Raw genomic sequence first — 15,505 nt, forward strand, 5'->3', positions numbered from 1 at the left:
GAGAAGATGCAAGGTAGGTGGTTTTCTATGCGCTGGAGGTGCCCATCCTACTTCTACATTCGTTATTGTAGCTTTTGGAAGTATTTATTATAGTTCGGGAAAGCCTGCATTATGGTGGCCATGTTCAGAGAAATTTGTTCCATGGCCTTGCCTAGAATCCCTTTCATAGACCAGTAAAGAAGCAAGGTGTGTTTAAACTGGGTTACTTGACCTCGTGTATGCCCTAGATCGGGCACCAAGATCTGCCAATCCTCAGCATCAATTTCCGTTGATCCTGCCTCATGGTTCAGATCCGCCTCCCATTCCTCTATCAATTGCCAAATTTCCTCTATTGTTCCTTCATGGTAAGCTTTTGCAGCTTCATTGATGATGCTTATAGTAGGCTTTCAGCCTCTCGGTCTTCCTCTAGGTGCACTCGCTTGGCCATCTTCATGTTTACCTTTCTTCTTCCTGCCATGGTGTTACAGGGAAAAGTGTCTATTTAGAACTGCTCTATCCCACTAAGGTGTGACAGCTGCCTTAGAAACAAACAGAGAAAAACTACTTTGTATTTCCTTTATGAATTATAGATAGAGAGGAATAGAAAGAACCAACCTATGTCTTGCGCTAATCCTTTGATCCAATCCCTCTCTTCTTTGATAGTCTTCAGCTACCTTCTCCCTTACATGCCCAACTTCACAAAGTACCTGTAAGTTCACAGAAGAAGAGCACTATACAAAGACATGGATCTATATTCATAAACAACTTAGGATCAGATTTAAGATAACCATACAAATGTAACAAGCATCAATGATACAAAAGCATGGAGGAGAACTCAAATAGTTTTTATTGATAAAAGAGAAAAGATCCAGGAGAAGTTACAACCAGTGGTTTCGACCCAGCATCAACCTCCCAGAAAAGAAGCCCCTCTTCACCTCAAACAAAGCATAAATCACCCAACAATCTGATGTTTGTCTCTAGAAACCAACAACAATGTAAAATTCCAGCCTCTGGATCTATGGGATGAGGGATCCATATATAGATATCTATAAGGAGGATGAGTCAACTTGTGATTTGATTAGTGTCTTCTCTCTGTCAGTTCTTGCTTCCACTTGGAGACTGAGGGCCTCTTACTCATCCTTGGTCGAATTCAGTGAGGCGAGTGTCACAGGGGAAGATTCTGGAAGCTTCCATTGCCTCTCCACCTCGCGGAATGACACTGCCATTTGTCATTTCTCGCCCATCGCACCCTACAGAAGGCAGTTTTGAAATGCAACGCACCCTCACAGTGCATCTGGGTGAGATGCAACACACCTATCCAGTGGAGTAGCTGCAATGATCCTGTTTTGACCAATTCTGAGCAGTTTCTGGTGGAGAACTTCTGGGAGAAGTTGTAATCTGTTGACCTTGTTCTTTTAGGGGTTAGAACAACACTTTTAGGGACTTAGGAGCCTTGGTTTATGGACATTTCATGCTTGGAGTTGTAGGGCACAAAAATGTCTATAACACATGGCCCCGCGGTGCAGGGATTTAAATTTGAGTTGTAGTACGAGCCATCTTGCAACTTGAAGAAATGTGACCTTGAGTACTCACAGGTGGTATAAACCCACAGCAGCCCAACTGAAGTTTTTTTTTTTCTAATCTATTCACCTTTCCAGAGACCAACAGACACTCATAAAACCAGAACATGGGTCATACCAGCCTTCCTTTCTTCACAACAAATTTTAATATCGTTCCCCAAAACAAGCAGGGGTTCTAGCCGCTCACACCAAGACTAGTAATTAGATTTAAGGCGAAGACTAAACATAGACCAATTTGCATGGATATGGCCCATGGGTTTTCTCCCACACGACTGCCAAGGAGTCTCAATAGCAGCATAGCCCCCCCACACCAGTTTACCCAACATCCACTCGTCCTAACTCAACTCAGAATTTTGACATCCATAGGCTCGAGGGCCCAGCCAGGTCAACTCTGTACATATACGAAGCCATGGGCTCTATTACCGCAAAGAGGACAAACATAATAAAGACAGGAGGGTGCCCAGTCTAATTACCATAGTTTAACCCTCGAACCAATGCATATATTATCAAGATAGGATGTAGGTCTTCTAATCCCCACAACTCTAGACCTGAAAAACCCAATTATTTTATCCAGAAGACTCTCTTGATGGAGAAAAAGGAGAGGTAGAAAGCTATAATTAATCCCCTTCGGGGGAGGCAAATGTGAAACTTAAGAGATACAAGCCATGCCCAGTAATTACCAAAATTTTACCCACAAAATGATGCATGCATTATCTAGAGAGGATGCAGACCCTCTAATCCCCACAATGTCAGACCGGACCGACCCAATTCTTTTATCTAGAAGGGTCTCTTCATGGAGAAAAAGGAGAGGAAACGAACTACATACCAAATAACCAGCACTAGGGACGGATGGGGGCACACCAGTTCTAGTCTTTCTCCACTGTAGTTATCTCTTTCTGCCATCTTCCTTTGAGCCAAGACTAGTGACTCGCCTCCAAAGCATTGCATGCAATCAACTGTATGCTTATGCCTTGAATGGCTCCCCATACCACCACCTATGTTAATACAACCTCCTCCTGCATAAGGTGACCCTACCAGCCTTGACACACATGTGGAAGGTGGTGGGTTTTTCCTTCAAGGTGCCCATCATTAATTCAGGTTATTGCGTGAAGGATCAAGTACACACTCCGATTGGGGAATTTGTACAAGAGCTAGTGGACTTCGTGAACTATTGATCTTGTCATGTTCAAGAATTTCATGTAGTGGTTCAAAATGACCTTTGCTAAGTTGAGGTAACCAAGTCGATTCCAGAGGTTCGATTTAGTGTGACCAAGCCCAGTTTTCCAGAAAGTCAGCAACTCGATTTCCTTCTCGCTCCTCATGCGTTGTGATGACATAATAAAAATTCTGAATAAAATCCCCCAGCTCCTGCACCAACCTAGCAGTGATCCAACTATTGCTAATCTTATCCCAATTAGCCCCCTGACTTAGTTTCTTAAGAGTATTGATTACAAGTTGGGAGTCTCCTTCCACTACTAGCTTCCTATATCCCAACTTGATGGCTAGGATCAGGCCTTGATGGGACCCAAAAAATTTTGCTTCGTTATTGCTTACATGACCACATTGGTTCGCATATATGAGTCTGACCTTCGCTCTATAATCTTGAAAGATCCTGTTGAATCCCGCAGGATTCAGGTTTCCTTTCGAGGCTCCGTTAAAACTTAATTTTGTCAATCCCTCTAATGGGGTCATGAAGATTTGACACGAATCCACTCTACCAGGGATAGGTTTCCAAGAGTCTGGGGCAATCATGGCCAATGCTAGTTTTAAGCGGTTAATAATTCTAGCCTCTTGGGGAGTAACTTGCCAGCCATCTAGTAGCCATTTCTCTACCATGATGGTTTCACAAATATTTTGGACTATCCCTTCCCACACTAGCTCCCGAGTCTATCCTATGCTCTTGAAGATCTTGCGTTACACTCTTTCTAGATGGCTCAAATATTAAAGCCTGGAACTAGGTCCCAGGCCTAGTTGAGGACCGGGTTCGAGAAGAGTCCATGTCGCGAAAGAAGAATGGATTCTCTAATGCTTTGGAGATCCTGATCCATTCTTCTGAACAAATATTCCACTTGATCCCATTTTTGAGTGGAAAATGGGCATGTATTTAGAAGGTGTTCTAGGTCCTCAGTGTTGCGACCATAGAGGATACAGTATGAGGGTCCTTAGAAACCTCTTTTTTAGAGTTGATTGCATGTTAGGATTTTTCCCCTGCAAACCATCCATAGAAAGAAGGCCACTTTCATCCACCACTTCCCCCCATATCTTTTTCCAAATAGTTTGTTGGTACTCTTGTCTCCATCCTGCCTTTAATTTGTATCCCTCCTGCATGGTAAATGTGCCTCTTGTATTGTATCCCCACCTCAGAATGTTTGGTCCTTCATGTCTGGTGATTCTTCTGGATTCCAGTTCTTTAGATAACTAAATCCATTGGGCGGAATCTGGAGGTTCTGGCTAGTCCTCACGGCATTTCCATCTTCTCCAACCTTCTATTGTTGAGCCTTCTTTCCAATATTGATTCACTATATGATAATTTATTTCTGAGACATAGAGGAAAAAATCATTCAGGTCCTATCTAGCAAAAATATTTCCTCTTTGCTGCCATGAATGATTCTAGAAGTGAGTTTTTAAACCATTCTTAATTTCCCATAAGAAATGTTGATGGATAAGATCACTGTTTTGAGCTGCCAAGTTCCATATTGTAGATCCTTTGGGTGGGTCATGTACCTGTGGATATCTTCTTTGCACGTGGGTGATTCCATGTTTAAGAGTAAACATGGGACAACACCATGACAAGGATCCAGCTGATCAATCTCTGATCAAAGCCATAGGATTTGAAAATGTTGGTAATGAAGGTCCAGCTAATATGGTCATATGCTTTGGATAAGTCTAACTTGATCATCATACCAGGGACTTTGAGATTTTTTAGGGAGTGGAGTTCCTCTTGGGAAGTGATGAAATCATCTAGTATCTGGTGGCCCTCGACAAAGCCCGTTTGTTTTGGGGAAATGAGGTTAGGAAGCTAGGGTTTGAGAAATTTAAAAATATCTGTGGCTATAATCTTGTAGATAACATTACACAAGGCTATCAGTCTAAACCCTTGGTGATCCTTTGATTTGGCCATTTTAGGAATTAAAGCACTAAGCGTAGTGTTTAGGCTTAGACATACATTTTGGTTGCATCTACACTCTTCCACCACTTCCAACACGTCTTTTCCAATGAAGTTCGAAGCCTCTTGGAAGAACTCCGTTGTGAATCTATTAGGGTAAGGCTCAAGTTCTAGTCCCTGGATACTAGATGGGGAATTCTTTGAGTGATTCTTCGAATTGACTCGGTCCTATCATAAACTAGGTCCTCCGTTTCCCCATGCTGCACTATTATGTTTCCAACTTCATCCTTTAGAGAGAATATCTTATTGTGATGGCAGTGTTGGATCATTGCTTAAGTTTGTGCAAGAAACAGGTGTTTCTTTCCCCTTCTCATAGCCAGTTAACTCTGTATTTTTGCTTCCATAGGATCTCTTCCTGTTTTCATCATTCTTCGAGCTGGTTGTTGATCCTCACTTATTCTTCCACTAGGTGTTCTGCCCTGCCTTGCCTTATGATTTTTTGTTGGAATATTTCCATTTTGTTAATCAACTGATGTTGGTCTTTCATAATGTGCCCAAAATCTTCCTTGTTCCATTTCTTAATCTTGATTTTTATTTCCTTAAGCTTCAAATGGAACGTGTGCATATGGTTCCTGCCAAGTTCCTTGCTTTCCTTCTACTATTCTTCCACTTTTTTCATTAGCTTAGGGTCTCTAAGCCAAAAGGACTCAAATATGAAGGGATGGTTTTTGGGCCATGTTTTCAGGTCAATCTCCAACTGAATTGGCCAATGATTTGATCCCATACAAGGGAGAATGGGTGCATCCAGGAAGATGTTGCGGCTGACTACGTACTCAAAAATGAGAAAAAGGTCCAGATGAGGTGCAATCTGGTGTAGTCCCCCTCTTCTATTATTCAAGGTGTGGATTCTATTGTTGGATGGCATGTCAACCAGGTGAAGCATAGTGATCAAGTCTCTGAACATTTCCATGTCTACTTCATGATGTCTGATTCCCACTTTTTTCTCCTCTAGGGATGTAATCATATTGAAATCTCCCCCGACAATCCATAAGTCATCACGATAATCTCTTCTCCTATTTTCGAGGTTTTGAAGGAAAACCCCCTTTTCACCTGGAATATGAGGCCCATAAACTCTTGTTAGCAAGGCCCAATCTCTAGATCCAGTATGTCTAAATCTCCCAGAGAGGATTTTGGGTCGACTTACCGAATCTTCAAAAACAATCTTCATTGGGTTCCAGAGAATAGCAAGTATGCCTTCACTTCCCCTCGCATTCTGGGCTACCACCTCGTAGTGTGGCTTGAAGGTATTTATTATGTCATTGATTTCAATTTCCTCGATCTTGGTTTCTTGGATCACCATGATGTTGGTATTATCTTTCTTGAGTATCTCTTTCAAATAGTGTTATTTTCCTTTGATGTTAAGGCCTCTAATAGTCTAGGATGTAATAATCATTTGGACGATTTATTGAGTTGATGGAATACCATTGATAGTGGCACCACCCTTCTAGAGTTCAACAATGCTTCTCCTATCATTTGAATGGTCTCATTTAAATTTTTTCTTCCTCATTTCTTCCCTCCTTTCCTTAGGGGTCCATGGGCCCCCTTGACTTATTTGTGATCCCATTTGTTACCATTGAAATGATTCCCCTATCCCTTTCTTTTCTATGTACTATTGGAATGTTTCTTTGTAAAGTTTCTTCTGATCCTCTGATATAAAACGCTCATCCAAATGCCTCTACTCACTCAAAATCTTACGTAAGACTTGCTATTCATTGCTTATCTCTTACCTTTGACTGTTGATTTCCATGTTGACATGTTCCATTGGCTATTTCGTGTCCTCTTTGTCAGATATTTCCTCTTCGAGCTTTATTTTGGCACTAATTCCATCCTTTTACTATGCTAGCTCATTGTCTAGACCTATTGCTTCCATCTAACCTTCCCTAGGTTCTTCCTCCTCCTTCAAGATGTCATATCGATTATCTTTTTATCGTCCTTTGCTTGGTCGCAGTTGGGTAGAAGTATGAAGATTATTTTCACATTTCCTCCTCCTTTGTACTTCCTGAAATCCCTCCACTTCTTGTGATTTCCCTAAGTTATTGGCTTTGGATGGCTCCAGGGTCTTGGACTATTTTATCAGGCAGTCCCAGAACAAATGTCCATATTCATGGCATCTACAACATTTGAAGGGGATATGCTCATAGTTAATGGGTTGTTGCGATACCTCCTCGTGGTATTCCAGTTCAATGGATTCTCGTAAGGGTTTTGTTGTATTCATATAAACACAAATCCTTGTGTAAGGCATGTACTTTCCCCTTCTTGTGGAGTCTACAACTTTCAAAAAACTTCCTTTGGAGTTGTCGATACCCTCCTGGATATTTGATCCCAGAAGTCCACCGGGAGGCCAAAGAGGAGAAACCATACTGGATCAGCTACGAATTTTTCCAGAGCTAGATTATAACACTCCTCCCAGTGTCTCATATGGCCCTTTGGTTGCCATTTATGCTGAATCCACTTAACCAAGTCTCATTTAGTTAGCGAGACTCCTATAAATTTGCATATCAATATGTGGTCCTTCATATATTTCCTATTATTTTTGAGTTTATTATTGTGTATGAAAAAGTGAGGCTTCTTTGTTTCCCTTAGGAGGCACTGGTTGGGCATGCGAGTCTACCGTTAGGCTCCAAGGACAAGGGGTCCTTTCCCATGAATGTTTTGTGTGCCTAGGGTGTGTGCGCCTTGTGAACTTGTTTCACCACTCACAATATTTCAGTAGGAGGGGATCTCTCCCCGCCCCTTTGCAGTGATGTTCATTCCATCCATCAGCACAAAACTATGGAGCAGGTCCAGGGAAGAGTTGTCAACGTCGTATACAGCAGAGGTGTCAGGTTTCTTAAAACCATAGAAAAAACCTGAAAACCCTAGCACTGCTTCTTTCATTGGCTGAAGAACATCTTGTAACCAATTGCAACATTTCAAGAACCCCTACTCTCAAATATTGATTTCATGCTGTCCCAATTTTTCATCATGCAAATTAATTTATTTTTTCCTTTATGTCCAATCCATCATTGTAAAAGCAAAGAACCAAGCATGGAAATAAGAATATTCATATTCATGTTAATGTTATTATTAAATTCAATAATAGTATGAATATAATATATTATATTATATTCATGTTAATATTATTATTAAATTTAATATTAGTATGAATACATTTAATACTAATACTATTAAAATTTAATAAATTTTGATTAACACAACATTAAATTTGTTATATTATAATATATATTTATATATATTATAAATTTAAGAGGGAAGAACAAAGACATAGATTGATTGAGGTGGAGGGATAGAGGGAGTGAGAGAAAGGGAGAGAGGATTGGAGAGAGGAGAGGGGGGAGGGATAGGCAGAAGGAGTTAGAAGGAGTTAGAAGGAAAGAGAGGGAGGGATAGGGAGAAGGAGTTTGAAGGAAAGAGAGGGTGGGAAGAATAAATGCATAAAGAGAGAAAATTGGAGAGAGACAGGGAGGGAGAGTGAAAAGGGAAAAGAGAGAGATAAGATGAGGGATAGAGACAAAGGGAGGTGAGAGAAAAATGAAGAGAGATGAAGGTGGAGAGTGAGGATGTGAGAGAGAGGAGAGAGGAAGGGTGAATGAGAGGGACATGAGAATAAAGACATAGAGACAAAGAAATGTGGTGTGAGAGAGAGAGAGGGAGGGGGGAAGTGATAAGGGAGATGCAGAGGGATAGAGGAGAGTAGGAGGAAGACAAATAGAAGGGGGGAGAGAGAGAGAGAGAGAGAGAGAGAGAGAGAGGAAGATGGAAGGAGAGATAGATAGATATCGAGAAAGAGTGTGTATGTTTTTGGGGTGACATATAGGGATTAAAGAGAGGTGGAGGGAGATAGAGATATAGATGGGAGAAAGAGAGAGAGAGCATGCATGTTTGAGGGGGTGAGATACAAAGAAAAAGAAGGAGAGATGGAGGGAAATATAGAATATTTCTTGTAGTATTTGACAAGATTGTCTCCCTTCTTAATCACGAACTAATTACTAATATATAATTACATAAACATCCCCTCCTCTATCTCTCCTTCTTTGTCTCTCTATCTCACCCCCCCTGAGCTTTTTGTCTCCTCTCTCCCTATCCCTCCCCCCTCCATCTTTGTCTATCCTCTCTCTCTGTTACCCTTCTTTGTCTCTTTATCTTCACTATTAAAATTAATTAATTGTCAAAAGTTGTGATACCTAAAATTAAATGAAATAGATGTGTAGTATCAATCCTCCTACAAACTATTGACAAGATTGTCTTCCTTCTTAATCACCAATTAATTACTAATAAACAACTACATACACATAGAAATATAGCTAACAACTGGAACATTCACAAACATTAGAATCCAAACACACACATACAAATCGTTGAAGGCAAGAACAAAGACATTGTTGTTTTAAGCTCAAACCAACCAAGATCCATTTAATTCCAGATCTAGCATGCACTAAAAGGGATCAAATCCCTAGAGGTGCAAGCCTTCCTTTTGGAGTGTAGAATTTGAGGAAAGCTTTGCACCTCTAGGAATTTGATCCCTCATTGGGCATGATATATTGGTTTTAATTCAATTGTATTTTGGAAAATTTAAAATTAAATGAAATTATCACTCACTCAATTTTGTTTAAAAAATAGAGAAATAGTTAATTTAACTACTAAATAAAAAATAAAAATTTTAACCATGAAGAAATTATTTAAACAAAAAAATATTATTTAAAAAACTTACTATGCTACACTCTTAAATAGCTTAGTTTTGTTTATAGATATTTTGGGCAAGATCATGCAAAGATTTGAAGCAAGTTATGTTATCAGAAATCAGATAAACATACATAAAGTAATCATGTACAAATGATCTGATAACAAACCATCTACATTATGGTGTGTTAAGATTAGCTTGCGAGATACTCAAAAAGAAAACATGCATATAGCATCAAAAAATGGAAGAAGGAAATGACATTTGAGGAGGACAACAAAATTGGAAGTGAGTAATAATTAAAATGAAAAAATAAATCTTGTTTTCAACGAATGAAGTACATGTTCTAGGCCACATATGTTAATACAGTGGAATCCTCTTCGTCGCATTCCAAAATTTCCCTGGTTATCAATTCGTTAATTCTCTTCTTTATGCATTTAATTTCTGGCTTGAATATCTTCTGAAGTTGCTCAACACATTCACTGATTAGTTGTTGCTGAGATAAGACTTTTCTGGCTTTCATGATGCGCGCAATGGCACAGTCTATAACGCAGCCCCTTTCCTGCTTGACAACTTCAGTAACTTTCTTTTCCTGCACATCCACTAGTTTTGGAAGTGGAATCTTAATCTTTGTCAATTTGTGTGTAAATTTGGGATTGAATTCAAAATGGTCCCCTGATGATATGGATTTGTTCACTGGATTCTTCAGCAGAATATTATACTTTCCGCATGCAAGGGAATGTAACAGTGCGGCAACCTCTTCCTCTTCTAAATTTAATTGAGATTGGATTTCTTGATAACTCAATTGTCCAGCATCATTGAATAACAATAACACAACTGCCTGACATGTTGAACCCGTTATTTCTATTGTCTTAATATCAAATCTGGAAATGATGTCGCATGTCCCCAAGGAATATATCCATGTAAGTTGACGGCCCTTATGGATTTCATGATAAAATTCGTTGAAGGCCTCAACGCATCTGAACATTTCTGAAGGTATATTAAGTTTAGAATACTTGTAATTTGGCCAGACTGCGGTATTCAACACTTTAACACCCAAAGATATTGTAAGCTTGGTATTTGAATTTTCCGTAAACCTAGCTTGAATTTCCTTTGAAGCAGCGAAATCATTTAGCATGCCCTGCATCTTTGATGTCAACAGAGTACCGCACTCCTTCTTCAACTCGGACAGTATGTTCTGTTCATGATCAATATCAATTCTCCTGTCGAACAATAATCTCTTGGCTAATTTCTTGTTGCAAGATTCTGCAAATAAATCTTTATCCGTAACGTAATAAACAAGTTCCCCGATTTTTTGGAAAATGCTCTCAATATGATCGTCCATCAGTTTAGGTTTCCTGAGTACACCATCACAAAATTCTGCCAACAACTCTGCACTCGTGCTTCCTCCCACTCTTTTATCAAACATTACAGAAAATGCTTCCCTGAAAGCCAGAAGAATAAGCTTATGCTTTTGAAATTCATGCTCTACATAACTCTTATACTTGCCATGGATTTCAATAAGCTTGGGCACATATTCATGCTTATCATTCCCAGCATCCTCTGCCCATTTAATCAATGCTATTGCTTCGGTAGTTACATGTTCTTTTAAAATACATGCCACTGGTTCCAAACCCTGGCGTATCTTACCAAACAACCTATACATCCTGGAAAGGTCGTCTTTCTTGTCATCCCTAAACAACACACGGCAACAAGAATCCTGTTTTTCCAAAAGTTGAGTTTCATAGCGGAAGAGGAGTTCATATTCTACTATCTCCATTAAGTTGTGCTCGCTGCTGGAGTGCAAATAAGGGGCAACTCTGTGCTTCTCATGTTTCAGACACTCTTCAACTTTTAGCATATATTGGGGCAAGGATTCCTGTACAATCCATAAAGCCGCCTTTCGAGCATAGTAAGTTGCAGTATCTTCAAAAATGGGCTTTTCAAAATGATTCTTGTACAAGTCCATACCATTACCATTACCAATTTCCAAGAAAACGTTCACAACGTGTTTCACCAAAGCCATGCCAATCTTCTCTCCCTCGCGCTCTCGATTTATCAAATCCAACACGCCATTCTTCACATCCACCCGTACGTGATCATACACAAGCTCACGGAAGCAGAGCAACGCAACTGCTCTGAGACTGGGCAGCACAACACCGGTCTTTCTGCGCACGAAGTAGCGATCCAAATGAGAGAACATGTGTGACATGCATTGGGCCATGATCTTGTAATTTTCCCATCGTTTTTCAAATTCCCTACAAATGAACTCACCATCACCACCCTGTTGTTTACTCAATGCCGGTAAAACCACCAAAGATATGTATAGTTCAAACGACTTCCTGTACATTTCGTACAGTTGCTGATGGTGGCCTTGAAAACACAGTTGGCAAATAGTCAAATAAACCTCCATAAACTCCTCATAGGAGAAAAATAATTCATCCTTCTTAAAGTTGCCTTCTACTCTTTTTCTCAAGTTTCCCAAACCTCTTGAGATCAAAGCTTGTCCTTCCTCCCACTCTATCTTCCCTTCCTCCGCCGCCAGCTTCAATATAATCTCTTCATTCTTCTGCGTGACCTTCTCTTCTTTATTCGATTTCTTCGACTTCGACTTCGACTTCGACTTGCCCGCCATTAGAGATTTCCACTCGGTGCCTCCACACAATAACAATATTATTTCACGAGTTGGGAGTTGCGACAAAGCGAGTACAAGATCTCTCGCATCACCACTTTACTATCAATGTATGTTTAACCGGTGATCACAAACTCTAAAATTGCATGCTGAATTGAATTGAATTTATACGACACGGGGTCAATATAACACCTTTTGGCCGACGGTTATGCAGATTGGTTTCCTTGTTTTGTTTTGTCATACTATTCAATCAATTATTTGAAAAAAAAATAGCATACACTATTTAAATAGAATTTAATTTATTTTTCTTTTATATTTAATATTTTTTATTTTATATTAATGGTTTATATTTATCTTTAAAGTAATTTTATCGTTTAAAAATAAAGTCATATAAATAACTCTCATATGAAGTAAATGACTTATGAGTTTTTATGTGGTATTGATAAGTTATAGTATTGACTTATGACATTGAAACAATTTATTTTTACACGTTAAGAACTTTCATGGTACAATAGGAGTAAATCTCCTTAATTAAAAATATTAATCCATGTTTTTGTTCAATTTATATATGTTTAGTTTATATATGAATTCCTTTTCTAATAATAATAATAAAGAAATTACAATTTAGTTAGTTTTCATGTTTTTTTAAGTTGTGCAACCTTACATGTATCATGAAGTGTGTTTTTTGATGCTTATTATAGATACCAACCATTTAGTTCTAAATTTAATTTGGTTTTTGTTCATCACCTCTTGCTTCATCATGTTGCTTGTTTAAAAGGTTTTTCAAAACATCACAACCATGTAAACAAGAGATAACCAAAAGTGCCTTCAAAATATTTTATTGGTTAGAGTGTAAAGAAATGTCAATAAGTATGAGCTTTATTGTTTGGTAGAATAGTGCTTAGTTGTTCCATGTGAAATTTGATGGATTAATCCCATGGTATTTGCCTTCGCAGCCTACAGGTAGTGTTGTGGGCATATGCTAGGAAGCCTAGGCATAATGTTGCAGGCACAGAGAGGGAACATTGCATAGTCTTGTAGTGTTGTTGGCTGATAGTGGCAAGGCCGCAACAGTTGTTGTAGCCATACAAAACTCAAGGATTCGTAGCCCATTTCTCCTGCCATCTTCAACATCGTTATCACTTCACTGTAGAGGATTAGTTAAATCACATGTAGCACCAACATCTCATCAGTCTAACCAGCTGCAATCAACAACTCATCAAGACCATGCATAAGCATGTCATGGATACTAAGTTGATATCAATGCCAACACTGTCAACACTAAGACAATGTTAATTTGTGATTTTTCCCATCTCTTGTTATTCTCTTACTGAAGATTTTATTTTCCGCACCCAAATCCTTCACAAAAATTGAATTAGCTAATTTTATTTTGAGCACATTCATATCTTGCATGTTGGACCCCACAACGAGCTTGTCATCTACATAAAATAACAAGGTAGTATAGTTTCCATTATTTAGTCTCTTAAAATAAACACAATGGTTAGGCTAACATTTGATATAAGCTTGTTCTATTGTAAACCTATCAAACTTCAAATACCACTACCTTGGAGCTTTCTTTAAAATGTACAAGCTCTTCTTTAGTTTGCATACTAACTTTTCCTTCCCTTCAACCTCATATCCTATGGTTGTTGCATATACACACTTTCCTCTTGGTCCCCATGGAAAAAAGTTGTTTCCGCATCTAATTGTTCAATATGCAAATCTTCGACCACCACTAAACGTAAAATAGTAATTGAAGCCATTTTGACAATATGAGAAAATATTTCATCAAAACCTATATCTTTCTTCTGTGAAAACCTCTTTATAATAATCATGTCATGGTACCTCTTTTTTCCTTCATTTTCTTCCTTCAACCTCTATAGCCATTTATTTTGCAATTTTCTTTTACCTATAGATAATGGGACCAAGTCCCAAATCTAGTTATGTACCAAATATTCCATCTCTTATTTCACGCCTTACTCTTATTTCTTTCATGTTTATACGTGCATTGCTTCTTCCTATATTTTTGGTGGTAAAAAATACCTAATACAATGAATGATAGCATCATTTACAAGGTCTACTTAACTTGGTTGATTTTCTAATAGCATTTGTAGAAGGTACATCTTTGTGTTGTTGTTGTTGAACCTGTTGATGTGGGCACCTTTGGAATTTCTTTTTTTGTGATTTCATAAAATACTATGTATTCAATGTTTTCCTTTTCCTATTTCTCCTTGTGCAATTGATCTTTGTACATGACCTTCACATTGAATACCACAACTCTACTCCTACGATTTTGTGATTTTCATAATTGATCCAAAATTCATGACTTAACTTGTGTTAATTATAAGTGTAAGTTAGCTTAATGAATGAACGGAAAGATTGAACTAAAGAAATAAATAACATAATATAGAGAGACAAAAAAAACCAAGGTAGTTAACGGATTTCACCTATTGTGGGCTATATCTATGGGCTAGCTTCTAATGAGTGGTCGCTCTATTATGTGATGCAAAAGTGATGTTTATATTCACAATGTCTCCATCCTATAACAATACTCATCCCCAACTCTACCAAAGAGGTTGTGGTATCTATAAAACCACTTTCCCACACTCAAAATAGCCAAAAATAGGGCTTAAAACCTTTCTTTTTTCGAATTATATACAAACAAAAACACCAAAAAAGGAGTTAGTGTTCAAACATCTTTCATGCACCACATTTGTGGCGTAGTGGCAATAATGCATGGTTGATATTGGACAGAACATAAACTCCTACTTGCGGACTGTTGTGATTTTTCAGACCTCAGATGAAACAAATTTCAAATATAATAATTTGTGTTTCACCATACAAGGAATATTTTTGACTCGATGGTTAAGTTGTTGGACTAGTGACACAGAGGTTGCAGTGTCAAACTTGCAGATTGTCCATTTTTGTAAACCATAGTGAAAATGCCACGATGACCTATTTGTAGCAGTGAAACGATAGAATTCAAAGCTTTGATACCAAATGTTATGAAACCAGCTCACAAAAATATAGAAAATATAGATCAATGCCTTAGAAATAAGCCTCTTTTAGGGGGCAACCTGCTTTACATTACACCAATGAACAATTCTTGGATGATTCAAATGACAAGACCTCCTTTCTATATATAGGAGTCTAAGCGTTCATAATATAACCAGAGCTGACATAACAATAATAATATAAGGGCACAATAATAACAATATGGGGACTACATGGGTACAACAATATAATAAGGGGGTTGTACTAATAACAATAAGGGGTTACACTAGTAGTATAGGGGCCTAACACATTCCCTGTGGGAAACCAAGTATGATGGACACCTAATGGCATGGTATTCCATCCAAAAATGATAAGTATTGAGTCTTTATAACCACGAAATATATGACTGTATGTCTATGCTTATCCTGATATCTACTTGCCTGCTAGCATAATTGTCTATACATTGAAAAGTAAAA

The 15,505-nt window shown here is 38.4% G+C and overlaps 1 pseudogene; it reads right to left on the bottom strand.

The window, feature by feature from the left end:
* Positions 1-9,749: 9,749 nt before the first annotated feature.
* LOC149243897 (cullin-1 pseudogene) lies at positions 9,750-12,038 on the bottom strand (annotated as a pseudogene).
* Between the last annotated feature and the right edge of the window lie 3,467 nt (positions 12,039-15,505).

Source organism: Pinus tabuliformis, chromosome 8, assembly GCF_031772625.1.
Source record: "Pinus tabuliformis cultivar Carrire ecotype Pingquan chromosome 8, CPIR1, whole genome shotgun sequence".
NCBI classification, from domain to species: Eukaryota; Viridiplantae; Streptophyta; class Pinopsida; order Pinales; family Pinaceae; genus Pinus; species Pinus tabuliformis.